Source organism: Aquila chrysaetos, chromosome 13 (genome assembly GCF_900496995.4).
Source record: "Aquila chrysaetos chrysaetos chromosome 13, bAquChr1.4, whole genome shotgun sequence".
Taxonomy (NCBI): domain Eukaryota; kingdom Metazoa; phylum Chordata; class Aves; order Accipitriformes; family Accipitridae; genus Aquila; species Aquila chrysaetos.
Window position 1 is genome coordinate 10,743,656 of NC_044016.1, and position 16,353 is coordinate 10,760,008.

The following is a 16,353-nucleotide window of genomic DNA, read 5'->3' on the forward strand; positions in this document are numbered from 1 at the left end:
TTCCCTCCTCCGCGGGGTGGGTTTCAGCCCTCCTCCTTCCTTGGGGGGGGGACTGGAGGGGGGAAAGAGTTTAAAAAAAAAAAAAAGAAAAGAAAAAAAATAGAAAGAGAAAAGAAATCCCAAGTCGCGTCCCCGACGTCTCCGGGCCCCGCGGCCGCAGCGGCCGCCCCACATTCCTGGCATTCCTGGGCCGTGACTCCCCGCGCCGCCCCGGCCCCAGCCCCAGCCCGGCCCCGGCCCCGCCGCCTCCGGCTCGCCCGCCCGTCCGCCGGCCCCGCTCGCCCCCGCGGGACAGCAGTCCCCTCCCTCCCGCCCTGCCTCCCTCCCTCCCTCCCTCTCTCTCTCCCTCCCTCCTTCCCGCACCCCGCGGGCGGCAGCAGGAGCTCAGGGTGCCCCGGCCCCCCGCGCCGCCGCCGCCACCGGCGGCCCCAGCTCCCGGCCGCCCCGCCGAAGTTCCCCGCGGCGGCCGGGCCGGGGCGGCGGGAGCGGGTCTCGCTCCCCACCGCCCCCGGGGAGCGGCCCGCAGCGCTCCCCGCCCGCTCCGGGTCCCGCCGGCAGCCGCCGCCGCCGCCTTGCGGGCCGGGACAGCCGCCTCCCGCGGGAGCGCACAAAGCCGGAGCCGCCGCGCCGCCCGGGCGGCCGCCGCGCCAGCAGGTAAGGAGCCGCCGCCGAGTTCGCTCAAGTTTGGGCTCGGGCGCGTCCCCGCGCCTGTCGGCCACCCGCGCTGACTTTGAACAGCCCGAGTTAGTTATGCCTTTTACTCCGCGTGTGCGACGGGCAATATTTGCGTAAGGCTCGTTATGCTCCGCAGTGTGCAACTGCGGCGCAGCGGCGCGTACGCTGCTGTTTGTAAATCACGAAAATAGCTGAGCTTGGGTTACAAATGCCAGTCGGTGACCTGCGATAAACAAGCCTCGGACAGTCCGTCCAGCCTGTGAATTTAATCTGCTAGACGCCCAGATAACATGGCATTTGTATAATCAAGAGCTATTTGTAAATAGCTAGGGACGGGCAGGGCTCTCTGCTGGGCTGCTCGTATTTACACGGCGGCATGCCTGTGTTTGTCTCCCCCCGCCCAGGGGTTTACCTTGTTCTTTGTTAGTTACAGTCAAGCCTAAACTGGCCGTTCGTCCTCAGCAGATACGTAACGTCGAGTTGTGCAGAAAAGATCGCAGCGAGGCAGGGAAGAATGACATCTGCTCTCATTTGTGATGTGGCAAAGTCAATGAATTTTTAAGATCTCAAACTAGCTCTCTTTATTGGAGTCTATTTGGGACAAGCGTTACATAATGTATGTGTGGTATGTGGATATAGTGTGTGCTGGAGCTTTCCTATCGAGAACGTTTTATCTCTGATTTGCATAAAATAATCGTAGGTTTCCATTATAAGCAGCTCTTCAGCTGTTTGTAACTTTAACAAGGTGGGAGCAAACAGTGACCGGTGAAGGCTTGTGTTCAATATGTTGTTGCTTAAAAAGTTTTCTGGGATTTTTGGCACGTAGCCTGCAACCAGAGCTGAAAGAAAGACTTCTACCAGAAGCCAGTTCTTTTTTCTTTAAACTCTATGCAGATAATCACTACTGGGTTTGTTTCTTCTGAAAGCCCTGTTACATGCTGAAGCTCTTTGAGTTTGGAAGAATATACATATAAAATGGCTCCCCCCAAATCACAAGTCACCACCTGCCAACCTCCATATTATGTGAGAAGGTAGTCAGGTCTTTTGGGGGAGAGGTGTGAGGGGAGGCAGTCCCAGCAGGGACTGCTCTCTGGTTATCCAGCTGAGAATGTCCTATCAAATATGAGTGACAAAATACAGATTATACAGCTTTTGCTCTTGCCCTCTGGGGGGTCTGTAGCTGACATCTAGTACTTGTTACATGGTGTAAAGTAAAGCTGTGTTGATATTATAGTAATGCAAATAAGCTTTAGGCCCTGTCCTGTTATTGGCAGTACTTTCTTGAACTTTTTTTGGTTTCTTTAGGAGGCTGTGCCAGAGCTGCTTACAGGCAGAGGGCACTTTTGTGTACCTAATGGGTCACGATACAAAAGTTGGGAGCTTTGCAAACTTACGGTTTGAAGCACGGCCCATCAGCTAAAAGATAGTCCCCAAAATCTGTGGCAGAGCTGGTGGCTATCAGTTCTGCCACTGCATTTATGCGGGAGAAGCTTGAAAGCATGACTGGCTCGATGCAACCTCAGAGGATCTAGTGGTGCAGATCAAGGCCAGAGCGAGGACTGATCTCTGTACTGAGCAAATTGAGCTTTTGCATGTACATTAGACTTACAGTTTTAAAAGTGTCTTTTAAATGTTTCTGTAATAGTAGCAGAAATAGCTCTGGTGCGGTGTTGTTTGTGATGGTTAATTAGCAACCAATGTTAATAGTAATGACTGACTTTTCTCTTGGTCATTCTTGTCCCGCAGAAGCCTGTGAGTCAGTTATCGTAATTTAAGTATAGAATGGCTTTCTGTGAAATACATCCGCTTTTGTACACTTAGCGAATTGTCTTGGCCGCCAATGGTTCCTCCAATCTTGGAAAAAGTATTTAATATAAAAAAAAAAAGAGTTGTCTACATACTTCTGGTAACTCTATAGTTTCCTTTTTCTATGTTTGTTTTATACCGCTACAGCCAAAGGGGCTGCTCTTCATTCTGTTTCTCTTCCTATCCAGTGAGGCTGTGTTTGATTAAATGTTACTTAAGTAGCTCATTTTAATCTGGATTTAAGTTTAGCATAGATATATGCAGTGTGAAAAGTGTACTTGAACTCCAGCTCCTCAGCTGGAAGCAAGTCTTCCTCTGATGCAAGGCTTAGTCAGCTGAGGGGATTTTATAAACTGCTGATAGTATCCAAAGGTAAAAAGTTTTCAGCAGGCAGCGCTGCTCCGTAGCGTATGGGTCCTAGTCCTGCAAAGACCCACCCATGTGCTTAAATTCACGTTCATGAATAGGGCTTTTGAAACCATGGAATTTCTTTTATATACATAATAATAAACATGTATACAAGTCTTTGCAGGAGCCCGGCTATAATACTTAGTATGTAATATATTTGTGCGTGTGTATCCAGCTCAATTACAAGAAGATTTCAATAAAGGCTTAATTTTTATGCTGAGCAGATGCCATAAAAGTGTTTTTATGTCCAAGTCCATCGTGAAGTGCAGCGTGCCTTGGCCTATTGTACTTTGTGGAGTTCCACTGGAACAGCTCCCGATCTGTGAAAACAAACCATTACCCTGTAGGTGTTCCTCCTGTGAGGAGTATGCCTGTGCACAAGATTCTCTGAAATTTTATGTGAAAAGGTCTGGTTCCATTTTTTAAATCTACTGGTTCTCTACTCGGAGACTCTGCGAAAGCTGCTGATGCCACCTCTTAGATTAATTTTTATTCTTTAATATATGTATTTTTTTTAAACAAAGACTAGATCCTAAAGGAACTGAGGTAGACCTGAGCTGAAGTCCAAGATCATGATAAAAGTATGATTTTGGTTCCGCTGTCTAACCCCATCCTGCTGTGCCTAGTGCAGGAGACCTCAAAACGCAGTGGGCCCTCGCAGCTTCCTCTGATTGTGTTGGATCCGATCCGTGTCCAGACTGAGTGTAGCCTGTCCTACCAGGTGCCCTTCTTCTGCTTAAGGCCGCCTGGTTTGCTGTGCACTTGGAGCTGAAGAGGTGATCTATGAGGAGACGTCTCACACGCTCTGAAGGAAGAGGGCTCCTCACAAATGCGGGAATAGCCCCAGGAGTGGGAACTGCGGTCCATGACTCTTCCCCTTTCCTCTTTCCTCTGGGCTGTAGCAGGGAGTGAGGAGAACTCTGGAGTGTGAAAGCATCAAGGAGTCTGAATTGTCCAAGTGTCCAAAAGCTGACATTTAGGTGCTTTATCAGGTTATGGGGCTTTTGTTGACTTGGTCTTCATCTCTTTTGTCCAATAGTGTGATTTTGAGGCAGTAACGCTGCATCTGTATTTTTGGGTTGTGTGCATGGTTGGGATGGTTATTTTCTTTTTTTCTGTCTCTTGATAGTATTTGGCTTGACTATCTGGTCTTTGGGGATAGTTTAGTTTTGTTGGTTTTTTTTTTTTTTTTACTGTAAAGCTACCTGACAAAATGGAGCTTATGATTGAAACGTCTGGATATTGGATCCTGCTGAAAATTTTTAAGCTAAAAGATATAACAAGGTACAGCTTATCTTAAATATATGAGGAATCAAAATTGCTATTGATGTTATTTTTTAGATGAAAATCAGATTTGGCTTTCCTTGTTAAATGTGTACATACTATCCTTTTCTTCTGCTTGCATCTCTTCTGTTTAAATAAACCTTTAGGTAATTTTAATCTGTTTATTCACAGTTGGTGCTCTGGTAGGCAAGAAATCTTAGTATTGGTTTTACTGATTTCTTTAAGATAGCACAGCTGAGCTATTTTTCTTTTGAATTAATGAGAATGATTTTCACTAGCTAAATCTGTTGTTGTTTTTTACTTGTTAATGTATAATGGAATGCATTTTTAAAGCAAACTCTGAAGTCAAGGATGACTTAATGTGAAGGTTTGAAGGATTAGGAGCATTTTAATTTCATTGTCTTCAACTTCCAATGTCCATGCGTAATATAATGAAATTTGGCCCAATTTTAGTGAATTGGCAAGATTAGTTTGTGGTCAAATAAAGGTAATGTAACTATGCAAATGCAATGCCTTGCCATCTGAACGATGTTGATTGTTATTTTTGGCTTTAGATGCAGAGGAAAGTAAAGAAGGCTTTAAGATTGCTCTTTAAAGTGTTTCTCAAGGTCAGCAAATGAATGCTAAAAGTGCCATCTGGAATTAAGGACACAAGACTGTGATGCAGCATAAAGCATGTAAAAGGAATGTGCGTATTTGTTTTAAAATATACTTCTCCCTTATCATTGCTGCACTAATAAGTAGTTGTACATATTATAGTCAACTATACGTGAGCAACTTCTGAAAATACCTAAGGGACTATAAACTTAGCACTGATTAAGCATAAATTTAGGTAGCATTAAGAAGGATTTCTAACCAAAGGATTTTTCAGGAGGGAGTCAGGTATGTGACATGTTGGATGGGTGATGGCATGGGAAGAAGAGAACACCGACCTACAGCCTGATGTCCTGTACACGTTGTGACAGTCTTGTGTTCGGCTCACGTGAAGAGTTCAGATACCGAGCTTTGCTTAGAACCAAGCAAGTCTTTTGGAAACTGCAACTCTCCTTTCTAGTTCGCAAAGAGTGTACTTTTTCTTATGACTAAGAATACTTTTTTTTTTGTTAGTAACAATGTAAACCTTAAATTACCATGTGATGTAGAAACAACTCTGAAAAGAGGGTGGTGAACATGTATGTTGGTGATCTAATAAACTAGATGAATGATGGTGTGCCAAAACTTGCTAATGATGCAAAAGTATTTGGATTAGGCAAGGTTGAAGAAGACTGAGAAATTGTAAAGGGAATCCAAGAAAGCTGGGTAAAAGGGAAACATAGCAGATGATGTTGATAAATTCAAGAATATGCACGTTAGAGGGAATAATCAAGTTACTCGTTCATGCTACTGGATTGTAAATTAACTATATTTATTAAGGTGGGGAGGAAGATTTCAACAATGTTTTATTTGAACTTGTGCACCTCCTTAATACTTAGTGTTGGGCAAAAAAAAAAATTGCCACAGTCATTGTGCAATGCTGTGTTAATAACACAAAGGACATTATTAAACTGGTGCTCAAATTCACCTGGAATAATCAATTTGTGATCTCCTATCAAAGAAGAGAGATTGGAAGATATTCATATGAAGTTGAACTGCAAATATTAGTGTAGCTTTGTTTCAGGGAGGTCAATTAGAGGAGGTAGGCTATATATGTGCAAAATAATGTTTGGCCATTAATAAATAATAATTCCAATACCCTTTGATACAATGAATAGTTATAGGGAGTAGTTTGAAAGACAATGTATACAATACCCCTAAACCACCATTTTTTAAAAAATATAAGTAATTGTAATACTTACCACCGAAGGAAAGCATATAAACCAAGAGCCTAGTAGGATGAAAAAGAAAAGTGAACTATTCCTAGAGATGGGAGGAACAGTAACAGCTACAGCCGAAGGGATGTTAACTGTGATGCTCTAGGGCATAAATCAACAGTATCTGATGGGGATTAAGAAATTTACCTTAGGACAGATCATGCGATGAGTGTCTGCTGTGATATTTCTTATGTTTTCTTCTGGAGGACATAGGGTAAGCTGCTGTTAGAAACAGGATATCGGGCTGATTATTTGACCCACTATAGCAATTTAATTTCTGCATTGTACTGTGAATGATGGTGGCTTTAATTGAATCTTAATGCAGGTGGAATTGAAAGATTTATTTATTTACGTATGTTCAAGCTTCATAGAAAGTGTATGTTGGACTTTAACTCTTTAACACAATAAATTTTGATGTTTTAATTTATTGAGGCATGCTCTGCTGTGGCCTGGGCTGGTGTAGAGAAGAAAAGAAATTATAGTTAGGCTTCATTTAGAAGGCTGTTAGCATTGGTAACTATTATTAATTGATTTGGTTATGATGATCAATGATTTCTAGTATGAGTTTTAACGGACAAGGAATATTTTGTAATTTGCATAGTTAATACAATGAATTTTTGAATTCTGTAACAGAATTATAGTGGTGTCTCTGACTGACAAATATGTGGCCCAGTTTCTGGAGGTAGCTAGATCTTCTGTAACTTAGAGGGTCTTTCAAAGAAAATATTGACAAAGCAATAGTGTACCAACACTATGGAATTCTTGCACATCTATAGACTGTAAATGTTAAGCTGTTGCAGAAGAGAAAAAGGGGAAAAAATTTTATTTAGTAGCAGGCACTGTGAATAATCACCACCTCATGCTAACAGACTGGTGTATGTAGGGTATAACACAGTTAAGCTTTGTGTGTAGAAGTTTCAGAAAACTATACTATAACCCAAAATATAAAAAGCAAAGTCTTTTGTAACTTCGAGGTGCTCTGACCAACCAGAATGAGCTGTCTTACAGGCTGCCAGGCAGCTATCCACAAAATAAAATGTGGACTGATTTTCTGACTTCCCTGTTGAAAAGGCTGAAGCTATTTTGAAGGTAGCCTTGCACTGCTTTTCTGAACTCAAAAAATGAGGTTAATGGGAAGGCCTGCATTTGTGAAGATGCATAAAAGTAATGCCCTCTTTTGGGACTCCATCCTTTGAATATTGGGCTCGTTCAAAGCATAGCTACCCAAAGGACACTGGGTAGGGCCTTAACCCAGAAGTTGTCTGTGTAGGAGAAGTGCGAGGTTACCAGTAGTTGTTTTAACTTGTGTTTGTGCAATTCTTTCTTGTTTTTACAACTGAGAAAATAGTTTGCATTCCTCAGGTTTTTTAGATTAGCTCTTATCATGGAACTCCCTCTTTTGAGAGGAGGCATTCCCTACCTTGTAGATAAATGCCTTTAGCTTTTTATTGATGATGATAATTAAGCTAGGTTTTTGGACAAGCCTGGGCAAAATCAGGCAACTTTGCCAATCAGAGATTCAACTAATAGAAGCCAGATCCCATTTTTGATGTCTACCGCTACATACCATTTTCATTTCAACCCCTTCTTCCAGCACTTTCATTTGTTCTTTCAATGCAAAACTGTATCCTGTTGGTAGTGTAAACCCTGCATTTTCTGAGTATGTGATATGCAGTGCTTATCTCAGGTGCTTTAAAAGCAAGACAAAGCGTGACGGAATTTCTACGCAAAAGTTTGTGCCTGTTGTTTACCAGGACAGAGGGAGAGGAGAGTGGCCTAATCCACCTTGTGCTGAGGAGGAGTAAAACTTCTGATGCTTTCAATGGGAGCAGGCCTTGAAAGTCCTACCCCAAATACAGAAAAGAGAGATTTCTGAGAAAATCTGACTTTTCCCTTAAAAGCTTTCTGAAATGCTCAATGTGGACAGACCTGCCTTAGGAGGAAGAACCCTGATGAGCTTTGGGGGTGATGGAAATTTATTTCAAAGATCCTGGAAAACAGGCATCTGAAATGATTGTAATTTTTCTTTTTTTTTTTTCTTGGTTGGCATACTTTAAGAGCTACTGAGTAGGATTGGTGTCTATTTACATTCTTCACAGTGTGGTGAAGATTCAGTCTGTTTAGGAAAATGCTTTGGTCAGCTTACCAAATAAAGAAGTTGGCTGTTAAGTTAAGGGGATGGCTGATGCAGTCTTTTGCTGGTAGGCAGAAATATTGACAGAGATTCAGAGCTCTGGTAGGTTCAGAACCGGAGGGTGGACAGGGCATGTTTCTGCTTGTGAATAGAACTACTCATGTAGACATATTTGAGTAAAGGTCCTGTGATTCCTTGCACCTTTGCCAGGACTGTGTTGTGGGAATCTGTGAGAGCAGAGGAAGCTAAATCACAGTATTGATACTTATGTGCTGCTGCTTCCCACTTTGTTGTGGTTCTTTCCAAGAACAGAGAAAGGCAATGACAGGGTTTTCTTGCACATTTTCTTCCATGTGTCCATGTTCCTCTTGGTAGCTTGGTGCCCCAAAATGCATGTGTTTCTAGTTGGAAATCTTGTTCATAAAACAGAACTAAAATGTTGCAGAAGAGCATTATTGAGGTGGGTTAGCATTTAACGGCCAAATACTAAGTATGTTTGTTGCTAGTAATTTCACTTCCAGGTTTTTTTTTTATTAACTTTCTTTCTGACAAGCAGGAAATAAAAGCTGTCATTTAAAGATGAAAGTTATTTTTGCTCATTACATATTTTATGGCTTTTGGTATGCAGTTTAATGTTTCATACTACTTAATGTTATGTAGCAAAAAGTGTTTAAATAAATACAATGCTGTATATGGAGAGTTAGATTTCATTTAATAATTAATGTTTTTAGATTCCTTTGTGTTGTAGAATGTGCTGGGAGCTTTACAAATAGCAAAAGACATAATATGTGTCTTGAATTACAGTCTAAGGAAGAGGAGAAGAAATGGTTTAGAGCAATAGGCAAATGGTGTGCTGGGGAGAGCTGGCATGTATCTGAGGATTTTGGTTTCTTTGGTCATTGCCTGCCCTCCTCTGTCACTGGTTCATTTCTCACAAGTTTTCTGGTGTCTGTATTTAATTGGTAAATTGTCATAAACACGTGCGTTTAAATATGCTGTCGTGGTTTAACCCCAGCCAGCAGCTAAGCACCATACAGCCTCTTAGTCTCAGTTAGTTCCTGAGCAGTGATCTCCTCCCCTCCCCCAGCCAACTCCCCCCAGTTTATATACTGGGCATGACGTCACATGGTATGGAATACCCATTTGGCCAGTTTGGGTCAGCTGTCCTGGCTGTGTCCCCTCCCAACTTCTTGTGCCCCTCCAGCCTTCTTGCTGGCTGGGCATGAGAAGCTGAAAAATCCTTAACTTAGTCTAAACATTACTTAGCAACAACTGAAAACATCAGTGTGTTATCAACATTCTTCTCATACTGAATCCAAGACATAACACTATACCAGCTACTAAAAAGAAAATTAACCCTATCCCACCTGAAACCAGGACATATGCAAATGCAGGAAGACACATTTCCTGCAACTTTACAGTTCAGTAATTAAGAGACAGTTGTTTCAGAAGGGAATTACTGATACTACCTCAGGATCTGACCTGATGAAGCGATGAGCATTTCCCTGGAGGTGGAATGGAGGGAGGCACATTCAAGGAGAATACAGCAATTTAGATTATTAGATCTTGTCTACTTGCTATATGTTAGTTTTGCTCTAGCTGTTCTTGTTCTTTGTTGCTGGCGTAGTAACCTAAAACAGCTGCTCACAGAACAGCTCTGAGCTTTCGTAGTATATATACATTTGGATGTAACTCTTCACTGCTGAAAGAGTAAAATGATTAATGTGGGTAGGATGTGCTTCCAAAAAACATTAAACCTTGCCTAATGATGGCCTGGTTGTTTCTTCTGCTGTACAAATGGGTTTATCCAGAGACACTGATACATTCTTAAAGTTTTCCTAGAACCTGACTTAGGTATGAAGATTGTCACCCATGCACTAATTAATCTGCCAAAACATCTGACAAGGGGTGGGTACACATGGGAGACAATTATTAATTTTGTTCTGTTAGTCAGTAATGTCAACTTCTGTTGATATTATATAAGGGTTTTTTTCCTACTTTTGTATTTTCAGCTTGCATTACAATAGAAGTTTGTTAACATATAGCTTAACTTTTGTGTTAGCTTTATGTGTTCAGTGTCCTTGACAAGTACCACTGACTCTCTGCATACAGCTGTGAAATTTTGCACTTCCTTCCCCCCCCGCCCAGAGCAGTACACTGAAATAGTCATGAGTGGCAGGACTGTAAGCTTGCAATAATACAGTAACTTCCATGCAAGTAAATCTGTTAAATGAGTGGGGTATTCGGCTAACTTCAGAAACCACTGTCTGCTGTTAAATACCACGTAATTTTGCTTTCTCTGTTCTGCTTAGTAGTGCGGATTTATAATGTAATTTATTTTTTACTTGGGATGGAATCAGAGCAAATGCATTTCTCAGTCTCTTCGTGTTGTGTGTTGCAATCAAGCAGAGCAACAGAGGATATGACAATGACAGGGAAGGATATCCTCAATTATTCCGATATTTTCTTAGGATGAAAAAACAGACTTGTGCATGTTTATCTTAAAAAGGCTTTTTGCCAGAGCCTGAGAGAGCTGTGGCTGCAGTTTGGAAAGCAGAACATGTTAGTTTTGTTGAGTGCCTTTTACTAAAGTTAAAATACAGGAATTAATATAAAATAACATTTAAAACTTACATATTGAAAAAGACCCTTTGGTAATACAGTGAATAAAATAATTTTATAAGATTAAGGCAGAATCTAGTTTGTTTATCAGGAAAAACTTCCTGATAATGAGCTCTGTGATTTATTGTATTAATCTCTCAGAAATAGTAGCTCTGTTGTGGGGTCCATGTTAAGATAATACTTGACAGTCCACTAGAGCATTCAGTGAAGGGTCTAAGTCTCTGTCAGAAAAATGGACAAGGTTCTGGCTTTGTAATCAGATAGGTCTATTTCTTCATTGTGGCTTGAAATAATAACATATTTTTTAAGTTAAAAACATGTGATATTAGTTCCAGTAATTGTTACTTTTCCACAGCTCTATTAAGGATGATGAGCTGGGTTACTGAACTTGGGAAAAAGTCAGTGGTTTTTTTCTTTTTTTTTTTTTTTTGCTTCGGCATTTAATGTGCATTTTTTAGCATAGAATCCGGTAAAACAGTAGTATAAAACCAATCCGGAGATCTTTAAGTAAATAGTTTGCGCAGTAGAGTGTTTTGGGGCCTTCAGGAGCAAAGTGATCTCATTTGCAGTTTTTCATACCTTTGTACCTATACTTTGATATGCGCTTCATTTGCTTTATCCTGAGGCATTTGACAGGCCATATATTCATTCATCCACGTATATTCCTGCCCAGGCTATAGCTGTCTTGAGGTGCGATGTTCAAGCTAGTTTCACGCTAGCTATGCTGGGTGCTTTGTACGCCAGTTTTCGTACACCAGGTTTCATCAGACATCGTTAGACCTGGTCTCCACAGCACGCTTTAAGCAAGGTGCTAAATTCATCTGATGGAGAACCAGTGTGGATAGGAACTGCTTGTGTGATGACTTAAGTGTAGATTTCCTCCACTGCTGTCTCGGTGACGTTATTTCACTGGCATGTGTGGCGATCTTTGTGTACAGGGGTCAAACCTGGAAGAATTTGATCAGTGTAGCAGGCTGAGAGTGCTGGGTATCAAGTGCTGACTGCAGCAGAAGGGACTGCACCAAACAGTGCAGAATCTGTTCGGGATGATGTTGTCAGTGTGGGGTGCTTTACTAAGTCTTTTTGCAGTGAGTCCTCCACCTGTTAGGAAAAGAGATTGAGGAAAGCTTGAAATGGGGTTTGTTGTTTTGTTTTGGGTTTTTTTAAGACATAATGTGTATCTCATCCCCATAATGGTAAAGAAATATAGGAAAGGCAAATGAAGTTTATAAAATATCAAAGGTATATGGCTTAAGAGTAGTTCTGTCAACAGATAAAAACCATTAATCTGCAGTCTCCCAAATGTGATGTGCTTTATTATAGGCTATGTATGATTGCATCTTGTGTGGCCTATCACCACAACCGTTGTGGCATTTGGCATTGGAAAAGTGATGTCTAGACATGGCCGTAAGCTTCACCTCTGCAGTTTGCATGTCTCGGGAGTTAGAAATGTGTCATACAATGAAAAGTTCCCTTTCTATTTAAGAGACTTTGAAATACTGGAATCAATTACAGTATTTTATTGCGGTGTTTGTCTGTATGTGCCTTTAAAGACTGTGTGTCGAATCTTTTGTATATTTTGAGTGATTTGTATACTTTTGTCTCATCTTGATTTAAGAATATGGCAATGAATGGTGGTTCTGGTGATCTGGTGGAAGTGTAAGCAAAAGACGTTATCGAGTGTGTGGAAGCAGTTTGTGTACTGAGTTTGTTCAAACACGGATGCATTCACTCATGAACAGCGAGAACTTTGCAAGGACAATCTGCGAGGTCAGAGGAAATTAAAAACAAAAGAATGCCTGTTTGCCATGTCTGGTGAGACTGAGCACTGCTTACTCTATCTTTGTCCTGCTAGGATCATGATGATAACTGTGTCTTACGTCCTCTGACCAGGCAGACTATAAGGCGTAGGTAATTGAGACTTTGTTAGGTTAAATTCAGACCCCTTCCTGGAGGTAGTTATGGAGCAGCATAATTAGACAAAAGGGGCTCAGAGTCTTGTGCAAGAGAAGCCAGTACAATCCACACAGATTCTAAGATATGAAAGGTTAAGTGTTGCAGTTCGGTACATACTGGCATTGTAACACACCTCGCATCGTTAAGTTACATGCTAGGAGAGCGGAAAATTACAACTCAGTTATTCAAGACTGTAGTAAATCTAGTCAGTACCTCACACTTGTGACACATCTGTCAATGCGGTATCGTGATTATTGACTTTGGCACTGCAAGCTCCGAGCAGGTCCACTCGGTGAGCGCCGCATCCCAAAGCCTCCGGCGTATGCCGACCAGCCCCGCCGCTGCCAGAGTAACCTGCAGAAGAGATCTAACAAACCTACATCTCTGAACCTGCTGACCAGACCAGAATGTTCATGTGAGCAGAGGTTTGCAGGATCAGGGCATCCGTTTGTAACAGGAAATTGCGTTTCCAAAGGTGAGTGTGTGAAAGGGGTCAGTAACTCTTGACGGCTTGTTGCAAAGTAAGTTCTCTTGTATTAAACCTGGAGGATTGCTACTTGCAAAGTCAATTGTTATGGTTTTATTTTGAAACAAAAAGCTGTAGTGGTAAGACTGATATGCTTAACCTGAGTTCCTTTAGCGCACTTTTTAGCTAGATCTGGGAATAAGTAAACGCCTGAAATAATCTCTGGTTTTGCCATCTCTTTGGTAGCGTGCTTGCTTCCTGTGTTACAAAAATCATCATTAGATTAGCTGTGTTTAAGCTTCCTGTCTCACCAGGGTTTTTTCCATTATTTTTACAGTCTCTTACAGGAGGTACTGGTATCATGTTTCTGTAATAAAAGTTTCACTTAAATTATGGGTGGGGTTTTTTTTCTTGTTGGGATGTTTCTTTTTTTTCTCTCCATTTTCTTTACTTTGTCTAAAATAGCTTTCTAACTGATACTTTCTCAGATTTTATTTTTTTTTTTTAAACGGCAGATGCTATTGTAGTAACATGCAGGCTAAGAAAGCATAATACTACCACTGTCTGCAATTGGTGCTCTTTAATTATTTGTACAAAAGGCTGAACAACCTGTTTAGCTGTATCACTTCTTATTCTTGCTCTGTGAAGACCCCAGGCTTTTAAATGAACTTCTAAGTGTGGTGCATGTGCTGTAGGAGCAGTGTCCTTCACTGTGCCAGAGACTGACAACTCCAGTTTGCATGAGTCAAAAGAGGACCTTAACATATGGCATCATGGTGTGGGTATTTTGGTTTCTTGCTTTCAGTTTGTTAGATCTCTGTATGTCAGGAAGAGGGGTAAACTCACCGGTGTGATATCTCAGGTTGGACAATAAAAATGGTGTGAGCTGGGTTGTTTACCTGCTCTAACCAACCATTATGCTACTTTTCTTGGCCTCTTGTGGGGAAAGTGCTGTTGTTTAATAGATGACCCTTCAACTGTGAACTCTGGCTGAAAAAATAAGTACCTGAGATGCACAGTGTCACGTTTGGCTCATCTAGGGTGGAGATATTGAAATATATAAGTGTTGAAATATGTAAGTTTTAGCATATTCTCTTACCATTAAGCATGGAAACTCTGGGCACTGAAAGTAATTGACATGCTGGATTTCACATGTGCTCATTTACTTATGAAAGCAAAAGGTAAATCTAAATGAGGTAAATGAGGTTTTAACACAAAAAGTGGAGCTGAACTTTCAGAACAGTGGGGTGGAACTCCTCCAGGACAGTCCCACCTTAGACCATGGGCGAACGTTTTGCCATTGCTGCATACCCTGCTTGACCTTCTGCATATCCCTTATGGTTAAGTCTCATTTTCAATTAATAGATGTCTTTTGCTTGCCAGGGTGTGCGTTTGCTTATGCTGTTGGTGAGATTACAACTTTTAGTGTAAGTAATGATTGAAGTAGCACTTGAATGTGAAGGTCTTTGGGCTTACCTTACCCCCTGATTAAACTTTTTGGCTTCACAAATGCAGCTGCTGCCTTGCCAATTGATATTTCTTTGTGGATTTCACATCAACTCTTGTGATATTGCCATAGAGTATGCATTAGCTCCTTTTGTGTTCTTTTGCCTTCAAATGTAATACCGAATTTGGGAGTTATCAGGATAATATTTAGATTTGTTTTTTTCATATTTTATTTTTTGGGATGCTGAATAGTTTCTTGATTCATTGCATGCTCATTGTTACCTAAAATTTCTGTGTTCATTGATTCCTTTATTGTATCATCTAGGCTCTTTCTAAATATGACACTCGTGGTAGAGTTGAATGGGAGAGCTTGCCCCAATTTGACACCAGCATTCATGTTAATCCACTAACTCGATTCTGTGTTTTCCTAAGCTGTGGCAGCGGCACTGTGGTATAAAATCTTGAGCTTGCTTCACAATGATGCTTTTTCTTTGTAGTTACTAACTGTCATTTAATTTATTATTTTAGTAAGAGACTGGTTTATATTTTGCATTTTTAGGCTATGGCCACAGTAACAAGTAGCCCCTTCGTTTCCCTTAAAAGACAGTTCCAGGGTCATCCTAATTGATTGCTTTCACTCACTTGCCTATGTTGTGCTCTTCATTTGAGCATCATTGACTTGATGGTAATGAAACAAAAGCCCAATTAAGTGTCACGCTATACTGGGAAGCAGCTTGCCAGAATTTGACAGTAGAACAAAGGACGTTTCCTTGACAAATTTCTTCAGAGGAAAATGTCTCAGTGGAGGTCTGTAAATCAGCACATGCGATTTTAGGCACTTACCAGCTATGACTTCTAAATTATTTTAAATCTGTGGCTGAGCCTTCTGCTCTGCTCCGAAGATGTAACCCAGAACACTACTTGTGCTGGAGAGCTAATTTCCATCCACCAACAACATGAAAGCCCCCTTGAAATGTCATCTTCCCAAAGTAGGCAAGATGAGAGTAAGCGACCTCTTAGCTTCTTGGAATATTTCAACACAAGGCTATATGATAAAAAGGCAGGATTAAAATTTTTTTTTTACCCAAAATATAAGCCTGTAAATCCCACTTAACCGAAGCCATCATAATTATTACTCTTAATATTTTTGTTTTAAAAGCTGTAAATCTGAATAGTTGCTTTAGGAATGGAAATAGAAGAATGAATTAGAACAAATTTTTTTCCAAACTGTGCCTTGCACAGCTCTTGGCACTCATCCTGCGGAGTAAAGTGGTTTGAGAAAGGGCAGGGAACACACAAAATGAAGAGGAAAATAATCTCAGAAGAACCTGCTTCAACAGGAGTCTTTAGAATCGTTACAGGACTACTGCCTTATTGCATGAAAACTTGTAAAATGTATGAAAAGAGAATTTCAGTTGGGTCCCCAGCTTTCTCCTTCTTTTACTGTTAACTTTTTTGTTTGAATGCCATAGCTCTCTATCACCGTATATCAAAACCAAGACAATAATTGTCAACAGTTCCAAGTACGTGCATACATTATTATGTTTGATTTCCACTGAGCCATAAACACTCTTTGTCCTTTGCTTTTTACTAGCTATTGGCTTGGCTATTCCTTGTGGGCAGGAAAGCTGTGTTTAATGCTTTGTAAAGTGGCCATCAGTTCCTTGCTTTTATCTCTGTTCAGCATAAATTATTTTCAGCAAGGC

General features: G+C 41.0%; 1 protein-coding gene across 1 annotated transcript in view; it reads left to right on the forward strand.

The window, feature by feature from the left end:
- The first annotated feature begins 350 nt into the window (after nt 1-350).
- PTPN14 (protein tyrosine phosphatase non-receptor type 14) overlaps nt 351-16,353 on the forward strand; it is a 124,115-nt gene continuing 108,112 nt past the window's right edge. The window contains exon 1 of the mRNA XM_030034928.2: nt 351-654. The gene's annotated coding sequence lies outside the window, so the exon portion shown is untranslated. The remainder of the gene's footprint in view (nt 655-16,353) is intronic.